The 21,025-nt window shown below is 42.5% G+C and overlaps 1 protein-coding gene across 2 annotated transcripts in view; it reads left to right on the forward strand.

Annotated features, from left to right (window-relative positions):
* ZMAT4 (zinc finger matrin-type 4) overlaps positions 1 to 21,025 on the forward strand; it is a 466,414-nt gene that overhangs the window by 352,198 nt on the left and 93,191 nt on the right. The gene's annotated exons all lie outside the window — the stretch shown is intronic.

Here is a 21,025-nt window from a genome sequence, read left to right on the forward strand (position 1 = left end):
ACCTAGAACTTGCTGTTATGTAAAAAAAGTGAAAGTAACAGGAAAATATAGTCAGTGTATGGAGAATATTTGCCAATTTCAGCAAGTTTCTAATTTTGACTAGATATCTTTTTTTAAAGCCCTGTCTTCATTATCCTCTTTACCACTTAATTTAAGACCAATTAGAAGCCTATCTCCTACCTCTTTATATAAGCTACCATTTCTCTGTGTCCTTTAGATGTAGAGAGTTTAATTGTGATGAAGCTAATAAGTACCCTTTACAAGCCATCTGTGGGGGTGTGGTAAAAAGGTGAGTGTTCCACCTGAGGAATTGCATCAGCCCTTTACTCTTTGATAGTTTTGAAGTGTGAATGAACCATGTACTTGAGCTTTTCTCCCAGTTACTCACTGGTTCAGAAACTTCCCATTTTCCCAGATGAACGGTAAGCCTCTCTGGGAGGACTTAAACTCAATCCTTATTCATTTTTGTATAGTAACACGTGTCTCGGCTACTATAGCACTTTCTCTCTGTAGATGCTGAGCGCAAGACAGGGCAGTTCCCACTTTTTGTGAATTTTGGATATTCTCTGACTTATTGCTGGGATTTGAAGAAAACAAATCATTTCTCCTTTGCAATGATCTGCTCTAGCCAAAGATTTTTTTTTTCACCCCAGACAGCAAAAACCAAAACCAAAATCTATTTATCTTTTTTCTTGCAAACTCTAGTAATCCAGTTTATAACAAGTGCTAAGGAGTTGCATGTGCTATGTTCATCATATATGCATATAGTAATTAGTAGTTACTTAGAGAATACTAAATTTCAGATAATGCATATGCTATAGGGGAAATGTATCAGAATTAAAACAAACCTGGATTTAGAATATGGTTCTGACATTTCCTTACTCTATGATCTTGGACAAATTATGTAAGTTTTCTGAGCTGTAGTTCCTCAATGTTTAAAATGGGGCTAATGGTACTTTTCTTATAGAGTTACAAAAGTTAAAGAACATAAAAATTTCATATTGTCTTCTCCCCTCTTTTCCACCATCCAACTAGCTAATAATTATTCAATGTAAAATAAACCCATTCAGTGTGAGACCTGGATGACACCTATAAAACTATCTTGCCCATCTCTCATTTTGCTCATTCACATTTCAAAAAAAGGGGGGGGGAGGGAGAGTGGGAGGCAAACCATAAAACAGACTCTTAACTATAGAGAACAAACTGAGGGGTTTGGAGGTGAGGGGCACAGGGGTTGGGCTAAATAGATGATGGGTATTAAGGAGGGCACTTGTTTTGATGAGCACTGGGTGTTGTGTGTAACTGATGAATCACTAAATTCTACTCTTTAAACTAATATTACACTATATATTAACTAACTAGAACTTAAAAAAAAACTTGAAACATTTAAAAAAGGAATGTATATGAAAAAGTATGTATTTATATATACTTATTTATTTTTCTCTTTTTTAAAAGTTTTTTTGTTTTGTTTTGTTTTGTTTTGAACAAAAGAGCACAAGTGGGGTGGGGCAGAGGGAGAGGAAGAAGCAGACTCTCTGCTGAGCAGGGAGCCAAAACCCCAGCCCCCGGGATGATGACCTGAGCCAAAGGCAGACGCTTAACCGACTGAGCCACCCAGGCCCCCCTACACTTATTTATATGTATTCTTTGTATAGCATTAAAAATTTTGTTGTGTAGTCAAAAAAAAAAAACTTACATGTTATGATAGAACCTTATGTGGGAGAGGGTTCCTGCTGGTATAACTCCAATAGGGAACAGCTTCCCAGAAGAGCAGAGCCCAGAGTTTCAGAAGCTGTCAATGTGAATTCCCAAGGGACACCTTTCTCTGTCTCACTTCCTCTGCTTGCCCCCACCTCCACCCCAGGCTGGAGCTCTGTCTACCTGTGAGGCTTTGACTCAGTACAAGGACTGCACAGTTGCAGCTAGCGAGGAAAGCTCGTGAGAGCTTTGCTCTAACACAGAAGGATAGGCATAGACGCTCTGCCTATAGGTGTTCCCATAGGCAGAGCGTCAGCATCAGGCAGAATTCAGCATGTATTTTTATATGGTATTTGTACATAGTCTACATGCATGTATGCAAATAAATATGAACCTATTACCACATGACCTACTCATTTTTATACTTTTGTCTATTTTTTGATAAGACGCAGGATGAATAGCACAGCTGTGGAATATTTCCTTTTGTTCCTTTGTCTCATGATAGGAGCTATTTAACTGTAAAAATGAAGTTGGATTTATGACTGCCAGTCTGTTGAGTGGTAATAAATGTCAGACAGACATTGCTGAGTCATAAACTTTGTGAGTTTGAGCTTAACCTACTGCATAAATCAGCTTACTAGACATGAGCCCCCTACTTCAAAAAGTTAGCTTACTACAATGGACGTGAAGTTCAAAGATCTTCCAGCTCTCTAAACATGTCCGCCCTTTGGCACCCTAAATTTGTCTTCATTGTTAACTGACTAGAGTTCCCTATGCATTTGTTCAGAAATCTGACCTATGACTCAAGTTCTCTGTATCATAGATATTAGAGAAACAGGCAGGTATTTGTGCATAGCCAAAACACTCATCCCTGGGAGTGGATGAATGAATTCCTGTGTGGTTGGAGCCACCTTACTTCTGCCCAGTCATGTTAGGGGCACCATGGGGTTAGGAGTCCCACCTGACCTTGTCTCTGAGCCAATGAGAGCCCTGCCTGGCAGTGAGCCAGGTTTGGGAATATACTGTTGCCTTCTTCCTGCAGGCCTAGAGGACCTGAGCAATTCAGAATAGACATTCAAGCAACATCACGCCGTGTCTCCCTGTGCAGCCCTCAACGTATGTCCAGCTACTTACTGCTTTCTCCAAAACCTAGCTCCTGTGTTCCTCATTCCTGAAGACTGGTCCCTACATAGAAGTCATGTTTATTTCACCAGCCCCTTTAGTCTTGAGGACTCATACTGCTGACTTCTCCCTTGAGTAAGTTGGGTCCTGCTGTCCTGGTGAGCTCTCTCCACCAGCCATTCCTAGCTTACAACCCTCTTTCTGCTAGCCTTGTCATGGTTACTGGATGGGACGTTGATAGTCCTGACAGGTGATGGGGAGAAAGGAGACATGTGTGTATGTGGTGTACACATTTAATATATATGGAATTTATATAGTATATAGTGTTTCAGTGGTCCGATTATCTAAAGACATTAAATCATTTATAGAAATAATCATGAATTTAATTTGAAACTTTATGAATTAGGAGGCATCATCGTGCAGTAGCAAGAAGGGAGTTGAAGTTTAGGAGGCTGGAGGTTTAGCCATATTCTGCAAGGAGAAAAATGCGGGCTTTCATAAAGCAAGCTACTTTCCTCACCCTAGGCCCAGCTTCTTTGGGTGAAACAAGGGGATGGGTATGGACTAGATGGCTCCTGTTGCTATATAACATGGGGGAGTCAATGGAACACTAAAGAATGTGGCTGTGCATTTTACTATTGTACATATAATGAAGCAATGCCTCCTGCATCAAGATTATTTCAGTCTTTGGGAGCGTGAATTAAAGCAATGCAGACAAATTCATATGACCAGATCACATGAGGGTAACACTGATGCCACTTACATCACTAAACAGAGTTTGCAATTCCTTTGCCCAGAATATGATACTACCATAAAGTCCCAGAGATGTCCAGAGCATTTCTGGTATTTTACCTTGTGCCCTTAGCAGTGACAGGACGGTGGCCTGGGACAGTCGAGGATTACTTCTCACATGATATGGTTCTGACTCATTCATTCTTCATTTTCTTGACTGTGCAATTGTCCAGGATGCCCCCTGGTTTCAGTTTACTGTGAAAGAGCTACCTTAATTCTATCACCAAATATGTTTAAAATGTTAGCAATGAAAACAACTAAAGAAAGAGCCTAATTCCAAGATCAAATCCAAGTGCAGTTCTAGGGCAGCAGAAGGAAAAGTCTCCTCCCAGCCACAGTGACAGTTAGACTGTTCTGCAGACTAGGTGTCATCAAACGCACAGATGTATAGCTGCCATCAATCATTGCCAAGAGTCATCCCATTACTGCCTGCCTGTCGCACCCCAAACACCTTTTACTATTCCCAGGCCCCTGAGACAGAAAGAAACAGCACACAAAGGGTGAGCCCTTTGAGAAGAAATGAGGCAACATTCTTTAGCCTGGTTTTAGGCGTGCTAGCAAATGCCTTTATGAAACAGTGAAGAAGCAGGGCACTTATATTGGAAGCCGCAGGAGAACAGGGCAGGGCAGCAGGAAGCTCTCACACCCTTGGGGACAGTGCTGCTGCAGTGGTTTTCGGGCTCTGGCTCCCTCCAATTGATCCCATTTGAATCAGGCTGACTATTGAGAGACGGAAAATCGCTGTCTGCTGTCGTGGAGAACGCCTACTCGGCACTGGAGGGACAAAGGGAACAATGGAGATAAGGCTTTGGAACACAGCATACAGGAGACAAGAATCGCTTGGGTAATAACACCAGCAGCACGTTGCATGAATGCTCTCTGCAGGGAAAAAACTCTCTTGTGTAATAATGGTTGTTAGGATGAGAATGTAAATAACAGGGAGAGTTTAAATTGAATATTTGACAACACTGAAATCCTGTGAGCGTGCATTGAATTTTTATCTTTTAAAAAAGAGTTTTATTTAAGTGGAAGGCCTGCAAAAGCTTCCAATGAATCCCTTATATTACTTAGTCGGGGAAATATTTTCTCTGTGCCTCACCGTTGGAAATGACAGGTGCTGTTTTCTATGTAGAGGGGGAAGAAGTCCCTTGGAAGAGGGCGTTTTAGGTGATTACTTAAGCCAATTTGCTTCTAAAATGACGAGACTGGCAAACTGCCCATTATCACATTGGCATATCAAATGACAATGATGTTGCCTAGGAATATTAAGGCACCATATTAGTTTCTACCTCCATGGGCAGGAGGGAGGACTGGCTTCGATGGAATCGCTGTAGCTGCACAAAGGTTCTAGATTGTTGGGGGGCAGGGGAGGAAAAAAAGGAGGACAGGAAAATAGAATTCAGGCAAAATCAGGACTTCAGGAAGGGGGAAAAGTATGAGTGTTCAGAAATTTCTTTAGTTATTTGTTTCTAGCCCAAAGAGGACAAGTTGAAAAAGGAAATTCCTCAGTGTCACCTACAACGGGGACAAGCCAAGAGTTTGCATGTTGCCTGTGGGTCATGTTCTGAGGTACCCTGGCCCCCAAGGTCTATAAAAGGCTCAGACACCAGAATTCTAGTTCCAGTTCTGCCTCCAAATCTGAGACTCTGCAAGGCTTTCTTGAAGCCTCGCTGTTCTTGCCCATGCAACGTAGGCCTGGTAAGCAATTAGCCGTAGGTGTCTGTTCTGGTCAGTCCACACCAGCCATGCTGCTTGCTATCCTCTGACTTTGTCAAGAAACCATCGAATGGAGCCCCACCTTCTCCACAAAACAGAGGAATAGCTCGCTCTGCTTGAGCCTAACTTTCTGTCCCAAGTGACCATCCTTTGTCAGCTCTAGGCCCTTTAGAAAAGGAGGAGCTGAGGGTACCTCTGGTCACCAACTGTTGTTGGTCTGCAGTGGAAATCTGTAGTGTGGCCTTGCCTGGGCATGAGGAGTCGTGCCTTCCTAAGTGAAGCCCCAGGGACCTCAGCATTATGTCTCAGCAGAGATGAGGAAGCCACTGAGTCTGGGCAGAGACTGAGGAGAACAACCAGATGACAAGGGCTTGCCACAGGCAGAAATTCTCGAAAGGCCATTACAAAATTTCCAGATGACCTTGGAAAACTCAGGTGTCATTTGCAAAAGTGTTCCTATCCAGTGATAGGGCATAGTCTGAACATGGATGTGTGAAAAAGACTGAGCAGCCGATCCAAAGTTTCCAGGGAGATGCTGAAAAGAGAGGGACTGGAATCCAGCTCTCTGAATTAAAAGAAAAAACAAACTAAAAAACCAAAAACCCTCAAGAGCTGGGTAACAGGTGTGCTGTCTGGGGTTGGTCATGGCTCCTCAGCTGGAGCTTGAGGGAGGCCTCCAAAGAGGGGACCCAGGTTGTGTGAATCCAGTGCTGGCAGCAGGACTAGGAGGTTACAAGCAGCCGGGCGCAGTCGGAACAGGAGCCGCGCAGGGGTGAGTGCTGAGAGAACACACAGGTGTGGAGGTGATGCAAACAGGCAGGCAGAAAACAGAACGAAGCCCAGAACCTCATGGGAGACACCAAGGAGCAGCGCCAAGGAGACAAAGTGAGCCGTGCCTGGAGCAGGAGCTCCAAGAGTGGAACCAGTTCCCTAGAATATTCACAACATTCTACCAAATAGTTGGATGTGCCCCAACTTTAGTTCAGATTTCTCTTCCTATTTCTGCAGAATTTTGTCCCCAGGACTTCGAGGATCTCTGCCTGTAATTGTGTGTGGTGGGTCGATGGCAGATTTCTTTTCCAGTCCATTACTGGCCGGTGGTCAGGTTAGCCAAGGTGCTCAGAGGCCAAGACACAGGGATGACACAGGTACTGGAAGGGGAGCCTCAGTGGGGCAGAGCTGCTGATAAACGGTGCCCTGACAGGGATGACCTTGAGGAATTAGAGCAGTGGAGAGGGACAGGTGGATAGCAGCTGCCTATAAGTGCTAACTTAGGCTCTTTTGTTGACTCTAAAATTAATACTGAAAGATAGGCCTGTTTTGTGGGTAACATTCTGTGCTATTGTCGTTCTTATTTTGATGTATTTCAGAAGCCTAAAAATATAGTATAGAAACATTCTCACAGGAACGCCAGGGTGGCTTAGTCCCTTAAGCGTGTGCCTTTGGTTCAGGTCATGATACCAGGGTCCTGGGATCGAGTCCTGCATTGGGCTCCCTGCTCAGCAGGGAGTCTGCTTCTCCCTCTGCCTGCTGCTCCCCCTGCTTGTGCTCTCTCTCTCTCTCAGTCTCTCTGTCTTTCTGACAAGTAAATAAATAAAATATTTAAAGAAAGAAACATTCTCACAGTTTAAGTAGGAAGCTGTGTTTGACTGTCACAAACAAAATTCTAATTAGAAATGCAATTGCTAATCACATAATTGATATCTGAATTTATACACCCAGAAAGTGTAACTGCTTATTGTACTGAGAAACCGAAGGAACTGTGTTAGAGTAATGTGCAGCTCTCAAATACAAGTGAAGTGCTTTCTATCTGATGAAAGACCAATGTGTTCTGGTGCTCACAAAAATAACTTGCTATGTTAATTTTCTCCAGAGTGAAATATTTGTGAAATATTCCAGGCCAATTTAAGTCATCAATATGAGTCAGTCAATACCTTAAAACTTTAACCATTGTTTTGGAATAGCTACCATTTTTCCTTTTGGAAATCTTTCCCCCAAATTTGGGAAAAGAGATGAAATCAAATCTCTCTATAGGATGGAACAATGAATTAGTTCTTCACACATTTACAGAAAGCTATAGATCATCCATGTGGTCTTTCAATGAGGAAAGTCTGTTAAATATAGTACCTTTGGCAAAAGAAAATTAGATAGACCTCATTAATCCTCCTCTAAAAGTAAGTGAAATGACTTCATGAGAGGCTGAAGGCAGGAAACCAGTTATTTTCATCCATTACTTGGTGGAGTAATTCTGGTCTTGGAAACATGATGGCCATCAGACGTCGAATGCAGCTGATAGATGGCGAGAAGTAATTAACAAGACCGTAACTACCACGTGCCCACTGAACTTGGTCAGAGTCTCTTAAAAATGAATCTGAGAGAAGGGAGGCTTGTTGGCAGACACGTCCTCACCTATGGGCTGCAGTGCCCTTCTCGAGGACCGGGTCCTTGTGGCATTCCTGCTCCCTTCCAACTGTAGGTTTCTTGGAGTGGATACAGCTGGAACTCCAGAGCTCAGTAAATGAGGCAAAGACAGGAGAGATGACTTGTCCAAAGTCCCCGCTGACTAGTGGCAGAATTAGGTCTAGAATCTCGGTGGTGCGCTCACTCTGTGAACTATGGAGCTGGATGCTTACTACTCCAGAGCTTGGGTACGGGCAACGAAGGCCTCAGGTCGTGGCCTCAGCCTCTGTGACAGGTCAGGCCCTGAAAATGCTTTATGCTCCCCTGAGGATTGAGAACTTGGGACCCAAGCCCCAAAGAGAAACCTGGAAGAATATGGCAAGCTCTGAAATGTTTATGATCCCCAACCAATGACGAGAAGGTGTAAGCGGTAGCCCAGGGTATCTTTCCGACAGAAGGGAAAGAGAAGGCACTCTTTACAGATTTGACAGCAGAGACTTTTCTCCCTTGCTTATGTACACTTCATAGCTGGCACCTCTTCCTAGAATACAGCAGTTCGAAGCACACTGTAAATGTGTTGATGACTCCGAGGTGTGACAGGTGAACCGTTCAGTTCACATTTGCCTTAAAACACTGGGCTGCCATGGCTCACGTGGGCAATGTTTCAGTAGCACTGTCCATATTTCCACTGAGCCCCCCAACAACTCCTACCCATCTGAGCCAGCCAAAGGAATGCCCCATGTGGTCAGCCACTTTTTCACCGCTTTTCCTGGTTGTTGCTGTCATGCAATATGCTTTGCACTTGCCTGATTTGTTCTGCCTTGTAGAATTCTTGCAACAGCCCAATCCATGGCTCACTTCCACAAGCAAAACACATGCACTATTTTTCATTTTTAAAAATCCACTTTTAATTTTTTCATGCATCATCTTTACTTTTTTCCCCATTTGAATCAAACGTCTCTTCCATTGGTGCTTTCAACAATTCTTCTGGTGACTTTTTGCACCTGTTGAGCTTAATGATGTTTGTAAAACATTTCAATACAAAGTCCAAACACAACTGAACCAACCAGCCAACCAAGACAATGACTGGGCTGGAGTGTATAGGTGTAAGGCTGCACCTTTCGGTGGTAACTGTAATTGATGGAGTTTTTTGCTCTGGTGTGTAGTCCTGCTTGCTCCTCTGAGCATTATTATTTGATGGTTTGCAAGCAGAAAAGCTGAGTTTTAACAAGTCAAAAATAGGCCCTGAGCTATTTCTTAGCTGTTTAAAGAGTGAGCAAAGCTCTTTCAAACTGCCCTATCTGGGCCCAGGGTACCAGCAACGGTACTAGGATGTGGCCTGAATGCTTTCAGTCCTCAGCCTATCTGAGAACCTCCCCCAAATCCCCCATTTTTCGCAAAGCCAGACCCTGTCCTGCAAAGAGGGAGAGAGTAGGAGCTCAGAACAGCCTTCCTTCCAACCGCCCATTCTCTGGCTAAGCTCTCCTCTCATGGGCATGTGGAGCCCCCCACTTCCCACCCACGCCCTAGGTCCCGGGGGCCTCTCCCACACCCTGGGAATCTCTGTTACCTTCTGCACCCTGGAGTCTGGGGGAAGAGAGGGAATATTCCTGTCAACCTTAAAAATAAAACAGCCAGTTACTTTACGAAGCAAAATGAGTTAGTTAATTCAGAAAGAGCAGGGGAATTGCAATTTGAGACAAGCCAACTATGGCAAACCATAGGCAAGACCAAAAAGACAAAGGAAGGTCAACTTTTATTAGGTTTTAGGAGGAAACTGGGGAGGATTGATTTGAACAAAAGTTCACTGGGGAAGAACAAAAGTTCGAGGTTATGGCGGTTTCTCATTGGCTGCAAGTGACGGTTACTGCGCTGTTGCTGGGGCAGGGACTTCTGCTTCTTTTTCATAAAAGCAGGACATAAAATTTCTGTGTGAAAAATGTCCTCCCTTGTCAAAATCGCTCTTACCTTCCTTCTTCCCCTTGGGTATCTAGCCTGCTGTGCTGCCTGCACGAGAGCGCCCCCTGCAGGGCTTCCGGATTCCATTTCAAATGAGGTTTCCACCCTCCCAGCAGCCATGGGAATGAAAGCCAGCTGCTGGCTTTATTCCTGCAGGTTCCTTTGTTTTAAGCAGATTTCAAAGCATGACCCCAGCTCTGCCGGGTGTGTGTGTTTCCATTTGCACTTCCAAAGCTTCACCTCCATCTTGTCCTCTAAGCCAGGATCTCTGATTTCCATATCTGTAACTTAGGTATAATGATACCTATTTCAGTTGTAAGAATTCAATAAGACAATACTTGTAAATGTGCTTAGCACTATACTATATTCTTACCAAAGCATTTCGAAATGATTTTGTAGAGAAATGTCGCAGATATTATGTTAGGTTATAATATTATATCATATTATATCATATCATATTTGTAACATTGCTAACATTATCAACTAACCTTTCTTATCTTAGTTAATGTTAGACTGTATTTTCTATTGTTAAGATTATCCCACTCTTCTTTTTTTAAATTTTATCTGATTATTTTTGCTCACCCCACCCCAGCCCACTCTCCCTGCTTTTTAGTTTTCTGTGTCATTTTTTTTTAGTTGTGTCTGTTATAAAAAGTGTATTACTATGGGACTTAGTTCTTTTTTTTTTTTTTTTACTGAGGGTCTCTGTCTCTTACCAGAGGAATTAAATAATTATATATTTTGGCAGTCCCAGAACTTTTAATTTGAGGTCATTTTGTTTTGTGTTTCATGTGTTTCCTTTGTATTCTTTGAGTTATGTGTGCTGTTTCCCTTCTTTTCCTCTAGTTACTTGCAATTTAAATAAAATTTAAATTTTGTAATGGTTACCTTTAAGTTTTTCTGATCATGTACTCAAAAGTATATTTCCTTAATTTTTGATGTAAAAAAATCAATTTTCCCTAACATGAAATTAAGAAATCAGCATGGTTTAGGTAAAAATTGTTTGATCCTCTTTGCCCCCTCCAAAAAAACTGTGCTGTGAACATTGTTCAATTGCATTCTAAGTTCTGATACAGATGACAAAGATCAGATCCATCTGATCTTTCATTAACAATAGTTAAAACAGGGGCGCCTGGGTAGCACAGCGGTTAAGCGTCTGCCTTCGGCTCAGGGCGTGATCTCGGCGTTATGGGATCGAGCCCCACATCAGGCTCCTCTGCTGTGAGCCTGCTTCTTCCTCTCCCACTCCCCCTGCTGTGAGCCTGCTTCTTCCTCTCCCACTCTCACTGGCTGTCTCTATCTCTGTCAAATAAATAAATAAAATCTTTAAGAAAAAAAACAATAGTTAAAACACATGTTTGTGGGAGCTTTTTTGCTTGTTTTTCTTTTCAGGAAGTTGAGAGGGGGGCAGTCCAAGGCTGGTGCAGCTACTTAAGGATGTTTCCAAGGGTCCAGATTCTGACGGCACATCTCTACCTTTCTTACTTGTGTTTCTGGTGTGATTTTTGATCCAGGGACACTAAGATCAATAAAGCACATATCTTGCTCTCAGGGTGCTCAGAGCATACTAGGTACAGAGGATAAAAGAGGCCACCAATTCTTCAGCACTGTCCCCCTTTTGGAATCTGGTCTGGTTTCGACCGTTATAATATAGGAGGTGCCATGAGGCACCAGTTTTGGGTCCAGGGCCTACAGACTACCAGTTTCCAGGTCCTTCTTCTTGTAACCTGGACCATTATGTAGGAAGTCTGATCTGGGTGGTCCATGGGAGACCGTGAAGCTCTATAGGCAGGAAGAGGTGCCCAGCTGAGCCCAGTCATTCCTACCAAGAGCAGGCGTCTGAGTGAAACTGTTTACACTCGCCAGACCAGACCAGCTGCTGGCTGAATACTACCAGCTGACCCTGGGGGTGCCCCATGGAGCCAAGGACTCACTCAGCAAGCCCTGCCTGAATTCCTGACCCATTATATGGTGAGATCAAATAAAATGATTATTTTAAGCCACTTGGCATGAGAATAATTTGCTACACAGAAATGGATTACCTAGACAGGTACATATATAAACAGACAATTATAAAACATTGAGGAAGCATAGTGTTAGTTGCCTAGGAGAATAGACAGTAATTTAAACTGTAACAATAAGCACCTCTTTCTAACCAACAAAAAGCTTAAAAATCTAAATTTATGTACACTTTTTTTTTCAATTTTATTTATGTATGTAGTTATTAGTCAGGTCTCTTTCAGTGGCAAGCAGCAGAAATCTAATTCAAATTGACTGGACTTCCTGGATTTCAGAACTGAGGAAAAAATCCCAAGGTATCAGAGAGAGGGGAGAGTGGGGGTACTGGGGAGGTGGAGGGAGGGATTCTGCACATAGGTCAAAGGTCCGTTCTTGGTGAGGGGAAGCTGGCTGTTAACGGTCCCTATGGAACTTCTCCTTTCCCACTTCATGTTATGTTCTTATGAACAGCCTCGGGGGGACTGGCCAGGCCTGGCTCTGCTCACTCCCATGGTCTGAAGTTCAGGAGGGAGGGTCTATGGGATGAAGGAGAATGGGCAAGTCACTGAGAGAGCTTGCAGCAGGGCTGAGAGATGTCACCGCTGTCCGGGAGATGCAGTGTGTGAACTGACAAATTCTGAAGAGTTTCAGGAAAAGAGATATTTGAAAACAGACACAATTCAATGTATTGCAGTTCATTGTTACTTTGAAAATGCAGATTACAGCCTATGTTAAAATTATCGGTAAGTTCCTACTAAGTGCAAAGCACCGTGTCCACTCTGAGCAAGATTAACATGGAAGATTTGACCTTAAGAATCTTCTGATCTGGTTTTATCATGATACATAAAAGCTGAACAGTTTTGGCAGTCATAAAAGATATAACTATGAAAAATTATAGCCTATTTTAGACTAATTTCTGAATATTGTTAAAAATGTAGTTTTATGAAGGGTTCAAAATGTAATCGTCTTGAACAGTCTGTGAAAGAAATGCTGGAGATCCAGCACCATCCATATTTTAACAAGGAAAAAAGCCTAATATTATTGATGAAATACTGACTATTGAGGGAAAAAAAACTAATACCCCTTCAACATTTTTAATTATCTTATTACATTATCACTTTATTTTTTCTTATTTTAAAAATGATTCTGCTGTGTATTTCTGGGAAAAGACTTAGGATGAGTGAAAGGTCTGGAGTTTGAATGTGCATATACTCAGTTGACTATCAAGCGTGATGTGACGAACTTGACAGAAAGAGCTGTGTCATTCTTTTTTATGTCATCCACTTTTCTTTAGGGTTTGGGGGAAGAGAGGTATGTTTATCTGAACACTCTCGTAGTTTTTTACTAACTCTTGAAATACAAACCTTTTATTAAAGGTATGTATGACTCTTCAAATAAATCGTTAAAAAAAATTAAAAGAGGCATCTGGGTGGCTCAGGCAGTTAAGCATCCAGCTCTTGCTTTCAACTCAGGTCGTGATCTCAGGGTCGTGGGACCGAGCCCTGTGTGGGGCTCCACACTCAGCATGGAGTCTGCTTGAGATTTTCCCTCTCCCTCTGCCCCCCCACCCCACTCATGCTCCCATGCCCTCTTTCTGTAAAGTAAAAAAAAAAAAAAGGTATGTAAGTTTTTCGTTTCTTTTCACTCATTTTGCCAGCTTTCAGCAACTCTTTCAATCTGCACCTTGGGTGTGTCTTTATATTTATGAATGTTTTCCTCTGATGATGTATTTGATGGTTGTTTCTGTTCCATTTATTCATCTCGACTTTAGTTGTTTGCATCTCTTCGCATTTTTTGTTTTAATCTACACTCCTATGGAGCTTTGAAAATGCGTCCTTCAGTCTGGTCCTTTGATTTTTTACAATATTGATTATGTGTTTTGGGACTTTTCATGCAGATTGCAGTTCTGTGACCGCATTTCAACTGTCTATAATCTTTCCTTATTTCACCTAATGACTTTTTTTTCATCTCTCCCTGATTTTCGGCTACCTATTTTTTCATCTCAACTTGTTGACTCAACAGCTAATCTTTCAACTTCCCTTTTGTACAGTGCTCCTATTCTTGAGGATTATTGAGAATTTAAGCAACATTAAGCAATATTTTCAAAATATATTTTTGTTTCCTGCACTACATGATGAAAAATAGGTGTTTGTGCTTTTATGTCTCAAAATATATTCTTGGGTCTAATGTTTATTTTTTTTTATTACTATTCATCCTTAAACAGGGCAAGAGGTATTATGGTCTGTAGTTTGCCCTCAAAAAAAAGAAATGGAATTTCTTAGCTCCCCTGTTTTTACCTGTTTGAATTTGCACGTTAGATCTCAAGCAGAAGGATATGTTGAAGATTAGAATCCTTAGCTGAATTTTGTCTAATGTGTATCCTTTATACCTCTCCTGTTTAATACAGAAGCCACTGGGGGCGCATGCAGCTATAAATTAATTAAAATTAAATAAACTTAAAAATGTGGTTCTTCATTTGCACCAGCAACATTTCAAGTGTTTAATAGGCACTAAATGCAGACCCAGAACATTTCTGTCCCTGCAGGAAGTTCTGTTTGTCTTTGGTGCTAGACAGTGAAGTTCATCTGTGCAAACTCACAGTTCCCTAACTGTGCGTATCGCTCCCATGTCCTTCCTATCCCTACCCCCTTTATTATATTCTTCCTATTCCCAGATGGGAAATAATCTCAATTATCTACGTCTCATGTTGGCCATTGCTAGGAATTTGATTCCCAGAACAAAATATGCACGTAGAGACTGATTCCCAGGGAGAGAGGGTAGTTGTGGCATGCATTTATGGGTGGGTGGGTACGAAGGAGGGAAAAGACCCAGCCACTGCAGAGCAGCTACTTCACAGCAGGGGTATGGTTGTTGGCCTTCTGGCTGACCAAGGCCCCTGCATCTTAAGAAGGGACAGACAGTGGGAATAGTGAAAGTTTCCTCTGTGTCTACATGGTCCGTTGTTGTACCTCAAAGCTTTGCCAGTGTTTTCCTCAGGACAAGACCATTCACCAATGTTCCTCTCTCCAGACAGACTGCAGTTTAAGTTGCCTTTTTTATTTTAAAGATTGTTCCAGTGGAAAGGTTGGGAAGGGTCAAACACCTATTGGAATCGAGGTTGTCTTCACCTGAGTGTGCCTACTCAGGTTTTGCTTTCCATGACCCTCTCCCTCCCTGGGTGCCAGTGTCTGTTTCTCTTTCCATTTCTTCTCTGTCCCTCCCTCCCTTGTCTCCAGCTTTCTGTAATCCCTGCAGGATACATGTGTCCTCTGGCATAATACCTAATTGGAAGCTCAGAAAATATACCACATTGAATACATTCTTTAAATAAGGACAAAGGTACAATTTTGGAATGATCTCTTCTCTTACAAATGTTTTTACTGGCTTTCAAATAAAACTTCTTTCTACTCCATTTGTCTGGAAAAATTATCTGAAATCCTAGCATGCCATATAGAGAGGGAGCCAGCATGGACTAGACAAAATTCCATGAGGGCAGTGGTGTGGGCTAATTCGCCGCTCTTTCCCCAGGCTCTTGGGGGATTCTCTCAATAGAAAATGCATGTCTTCATGCTTTACTAAGTGGCCAAATAGAACTTTTAGGGATTTCAGGATCAACAGAATTTATTTTGCTGACAGAGTCTGAAGTGAATTTACCATAATTGTATTTCACAGATAAGGAAACTGAGAAACAGGAAACGTTTGTTTATTTTTGTTTTTTTTTTGTTGTTATTTTTGTTTTTGTCATAAAAGAGCACAGTTCTTGAAACTGAATAAACCTGGATCCCATCACTTGTTGGGAAGGTAGTGGAAGGTGATCTTAGGCAGTAGATTAAATGAGTCTCAGCCTCAGTTTTCTTTAAAATGAGATTAATGATACTTGCCTTATAGGATTCTTATGAGATAATGAGCTTAAGTGGTCATTTGACAAAGAATACCAATTATAAAGGCAGTTATTCATTTTCAAGGACGCATAGAGAGTCAGTCTCAAAGTGCATTTTCTTTTTCCCAGTCGGGTGTTCACTCTGGTCCACCTGATGCAACAAAATCACCTGTTTATTCAGAGATGTGTGGGTGATCGGAGACTTGAAGACTGGTGAGGTCAGAGCTGGAGATAAGGTTAATTAACTAGTCACTTGGCCATGCACATGCTTATCCTCCTGTTTTCTACAGAATATCAGAATATATTCAAAATACCCCAGTCCTCTAGCCTGCATGCAAAGGTGGGGTGTTTCCTGCTGGAGAGACTGAGTGCCCAATGTCTGTGCAGCTGTAAGCATTAAGACAGTCTTCTTTCTCTGTTGTTTCAGTGTAAAAACTGATGTCACCAGCTCTTGTCAGTTGGAAAGAGCATGCAGAGCAAAGGTTGACATTGGTGACATGGAGGAATAAACACGGATTGGGACCTGAGGGTCCTACTAGAGAGACCCTCTCTACACCCCAGCTTCAGGGGAATGAAGACAAATCCTCCTTCCATCATGACTTGTCTCTATAGTAAATGTATTAGGGGTCGTGGGTTACTCTATCCAGCTACAAAGACCCCTGGCTTCAGCAGCATTAAGACAGGCCAGGTTACGAGGGGCATTTCCTTCTTGTCCCTGGGCCCAGACCATTGCAGAGATCTGGAACATACCCCATGTTCACTGCCGTCACTAGAAATGCCAGCTGGCGGTTAAGCCTGGAAGGAGCCTCAAAGCTGGTCCTGCCTTTAGATCCCAAAGCATGGAAAAACAATAAAAAAAATATGAGCTGTATTCCACTTCCAGGTTTACTATTAAATAAAGTGCAACACAGTCTCTTAACCTCTCTAGTCCCAGACAGTCTGTAAAAGGAGGAACTGGATTAAATCAGTGGTTTTCCATGGGGGTGTGGGAAGGGGTGGAGGGAACTATCAGAGACATGCTGGTATCTCCTGATGATCGTGTTCTAAATAGGCTGCCAGCCCCTTCCCTCATTCCAACCCAAATATATCAGAATTGCAGTAGGGCATAGGCCGGATGGGAACTTTGCAAAAGCTTTGCCAGGCATTTGGATAAGAACACCCCACCCCAGGTGAGAACCCCTGGACTAAATTGTCCCCAAAGACCCCTTAGGCCTTGACATCCTGCGATTCTGTGAAAGCGATCGAGTCAGCAGTAGTACTCTGGTTCCATGCTTCCTTAATCATCTGCTGTAGATTAAGGGAACACTGAGTTTGAAACAACGTAATGCAAACAGAGCTTGTATTGATTTTTTGAAATTAGTTTGTAGGCAGTTGGTTCCCTGTAGCCTCTACACTTGACATAATATTGTGAGAGATGGCACTGGTCTGGGTTGAATGAGATGCTGGTGAAATGGGTCAGGCAGAGGCATCCAGGTAGAAGTCAGAAGTTAAATACCATGGAAGCAGCACCTGCATCTGGAGGAGGCCAATCCAGCCGGGGCCAACTCTCGCAGCGGTGGAATGTGTGCATTGGTGGGATTCAAACCCTTTTGTTACTCTACCCCATGCTTTCCCTGGAAGGACATTCTAGGGCTTTTCCCTCATTTCCTAACAAGGTCAAAATGTTCTTTCAAATTGAGATGCTCCAACAGCGTCTTGTACCATCTGTTTTGTGATACATGTCACACCTGCAGTCAATGGCTTGTTGAATCATCTGTCTTCTGTACTAGAGTGTGAGCTTCACAAGAGTAGGAGCCTTGTCCTTCATGCTCAACCCTCTGCCTGTGTGGTGCCTGGCACATCATGTAAGCTCAATAAAATATGAGTGGAATATGAAAGCTACTTTGTTTAAAGATTTTTTGCCTGTAAAGATTTTCTCCAAAGATACGTTTGTTCTCCACACCACACTAGCCTGAAGATCTTTATAATTCCCTTGCTCCCTGACCCCTGGGAGTCTCCTGGTACTCTCAACCCCCATCTTAGGCTAAGCTTCTTTCCTAGGGTAAGAAGGGGTGCTACACTCTGAAGTGTTTCCCTCATCTTCCCTCCTTCTTTATCCTTTATTACTACTCCCTCATCCTTCCTCCTCCAGGTTCCGTAGGCTTCTGGTATCAGGAGTGATGTCCCACTATAATGTGTAAGTATTTGCCATGGGCTCTGAGGTCACCGGTGTCTCAGGGCTTTGAGAACCTGCTATGACTCTGGGATAGTAAGGGACTGAAAGAAAGGTAGCATTAGGGCTGAGAAAAAAAATTTAAAAAGCAAGAACTTTAAGACAGACAAAGGATAGGTGAGTTAAGAATTACCTGGAAGGTGGTGCCTGGGTGGCTCAGTCGGTTTTGTATCTGACTCTCAATTTCTGCTCAGGTCATAATCTCAGGGTTGTGAGATCAGGCCCTGTGTCAGGGTCTGTGTTGGGTGGGGAACCTGCTTAAGATTCTCTCTTTTCCTCTCCCTATACCCCTCTTACCTCCTCTCTCTCTCTCTCTCCCTTTCTACCTTTCTCTAAAATAAGAATTACCTGGAAAGCAAATGAAACCCCAATACCCACCCCCCTGCCCCATAAGCCCAAAAATGTTGACATACCCAAAAGATGAAAAAAGAAACAGAAAAGAACACCTAGATGGGAGGCTAGGTATTGGGAGTGGGTTTAACAATGAACATTGAGCACACGTCATCACTGGGGTTTGGGGTAGGCCAGAGAAAAGGTGAGTGGGTTGGTAATTGACATGAGACTACTCACTTCTGAGGCTTCTGTCCTTGGGCCACTTTGCTCCCTGTTCTCTGGCACCTCGGCATCTAAAGCTTCCGTGTTGCTGCCTCTGCACACTTAAGGCTTTTCCAGGTTGGCAGAGCTGGTAAAAACCATGCATAAGGAATGCAAGAAGCGGCTTCAGAGCTCTTTAGAAATACTATACTCACTGGAGAAAAATCAACAAAACAAGGAAAAGAGCATTTTCAAATGTGTTGACTTGTATTTACCTGTATTTATCCAAGTTCACTGTTCTCTTAGCAGGTTGCAAATTAATACTTCAGGCCAGATTCTGAATAAGCCACAGGGGACCAACAAGAACCTTCGTGCCTGGAAACTAAGAAGGCCTAATGGATCAGCTGTCACTTCCTCTGTTTGGCTGGCAGTTAGAGTTCATGTCAAGCCATTTCTCTACATTATCAAAGTCATGGAGTATTTTACATCTTTCAATAACACTCACCATTTGGCAGGCTAAAGCATGCCTCCTTCCCTGCCAATTTGCAAGATCATTTCTGCTGGTAACCCACACAATCCTGGTTTGCTATCTTTCCCAGGCCAGCAGGAAAATGCTGAGAGAGAAGCCAAAGATACCTTTAAATGTTGATGAAGAAAAGAAAAGTCGTAGACTTCAGGAATTGAAAAGACTCTCAGGCAGGCCTGGACCAAGAGGGGCAGTGGGAGTGATTTGAGTGTCTTGGGCTGTAAGTTCATGTGTTATCTGGAAAGGACTTCCCAACAATAAAAAAGGAGTAACAGTCAGTCTGCTTTTTATTATCCAGGCACCAGTAATTCTAAACAATGACAGTGATGAAATATTCCACTGGGGTGGCCTGTACCTTGAGGTGTAGTTTCTTGAGATTGAATTACCCCAAGTCTTTCGTTCATTGATGAGGGAAATGAGGCCCCCATGTCTTCTCGTGGCCCTTCTGCTACAGCGTCTCATAGAACCCAGGTCTCTTTGCTGTCCCGTAGGGGCCTTTTGGCTCCATTATGCTGCCTGACACCAGAGCAAGAAAACAAGGCCTGAACCCTAGTAACTGGGCAAAATTGAATTATACCAAACAAATGAAAAAAATCTAAAAATCCTGGAAGAGAGCCAGAATCTGCCCTCAGGTCTTGACTTGTTTACAAATCACATTTTCAGTCTTAAAGCTATTTTTTTCTCTTCTACCTTTGATTTCTATATTATATAACTTTTCATCCAGATTCATTTCCTTTTTAAAATCATTGTGAGACTCTTCTGATTTTCCATCTGATTGTATAGTGTGTAGGAATCTCAGTTCTCAAACTCAGGTGTGCAGAGGATATTGAAATTTTTTAATAAAAATTAGTTTGATTTAGACTCCCAGCTTCCATCCTACCAAGGGGACAGGAAACTCAACCCGAGATATTTAGGAGTTCAGTAGAAGTAGTAACTTCAAGGTTCGAGTCCATGCTGCTGGGGAGTCCCTCCATGCACCTCACAGTCCCTCCCACCATACCTTCAGTATCTTGGCCTTCCCTTGTGGGAGTTTTCCGTTTCTCTGCATAACATGGCTTCCTCAGGGTTACTCAGGAAGCATTTTGCTGTTGAATTTTTTGGCACTGTATATTTTTTTATCACATGTGATTTTTTTTTTCCTTTTGAAATGAATTCTTTCTCTCCTGGGCTTTAAGGATCAGAAACATGTTATTTAAGATCCAACTGGAAAGGAAATTAATCCAAGGACATACATCCACAAGGAGTAACTTGACCATACTCAAGTCAGGAGGGATTTTATATTTGATTTATATGAGTGAGGGCAATGAAGTCATTACTCTGGGTGTTGTATCTCCCTGAGTTGCTTCCCATTCTGATCTCCCTCTGCCCATATCACTCCCTTTCCATGGACAAGTTAAAATCATTTGTTTATACTGAATCTTCGCCTTCGCTCACTAGGGATGGAATAGAGGGAGAAATGGGGTGTCTGCCTATACTGCATGTACTTGTGGGCATGATTGCCCACGCTCATGGACTCATTTATATGAATTAAGCTAATTTATATGGAAAATAGCTGAACCAAACTGAAATAGACCAGGGCCCATATGCCTCTGATGGGTAAAGCATTCTGTTACAGAAGCCAAAGTTGTGGGTTCAAAGCCCATTATGTTTAATTAGCTCTAAAGAAGCAAAAACCTCTGTTAAGAAGTTATGACCTTAAAAGGCCATCTCACAAGTCCACTTTATCAGTCACAGGAGAAACCTCATGAAGTTGTGTAAATTGATCCACATAAATCCAATCCCACCAGAAGGAATGTAGCTCAAAATATGACCACATGTTAGAAAAACGGAACTGACACTACATTGTACGTATTCAGTGTAATAGCAGCCATCACAGTTTGTAAATATCCTTATTAAAAAAAAATAACATTTATTTAGTGAGAAATTATTTATTACTCATCTTCTCTGGAGGTAGGTGCTCTGTTAGAAATTGATGATCACAAGGTAGGATCCCCACTGATACTTAGCTACCAGGATACAGTATGAGAAACATGGATAGTTAATTAACTAGAGAAGTGGATATAAGTGGACCAAAATAAAAGTTAATGCTTGCAAGCTTCCTTGTGGGTGGGGATGGTTAATGGAGGTTCAGAGAAGAGGTGAGCAGGATTTTAATAAGTGAGGTCAGGCTGATGGGAGTGGAGATGAG

Source organism: Ailuropoda melanoleuca, chromosome 18, assembly GCF_002007445.2.
Source record: "Ailuropoda melanoleuca isolate Jingjing chromosome 18, ASM200744v2, whole genome shotgun sequence".
Lineage (NCBI taxonomy): Eukaryota > Metazoa > Chordata > Mammalia > Carnivora > Ursidae > Ailuropoda > Ailuropoda melanoleuca.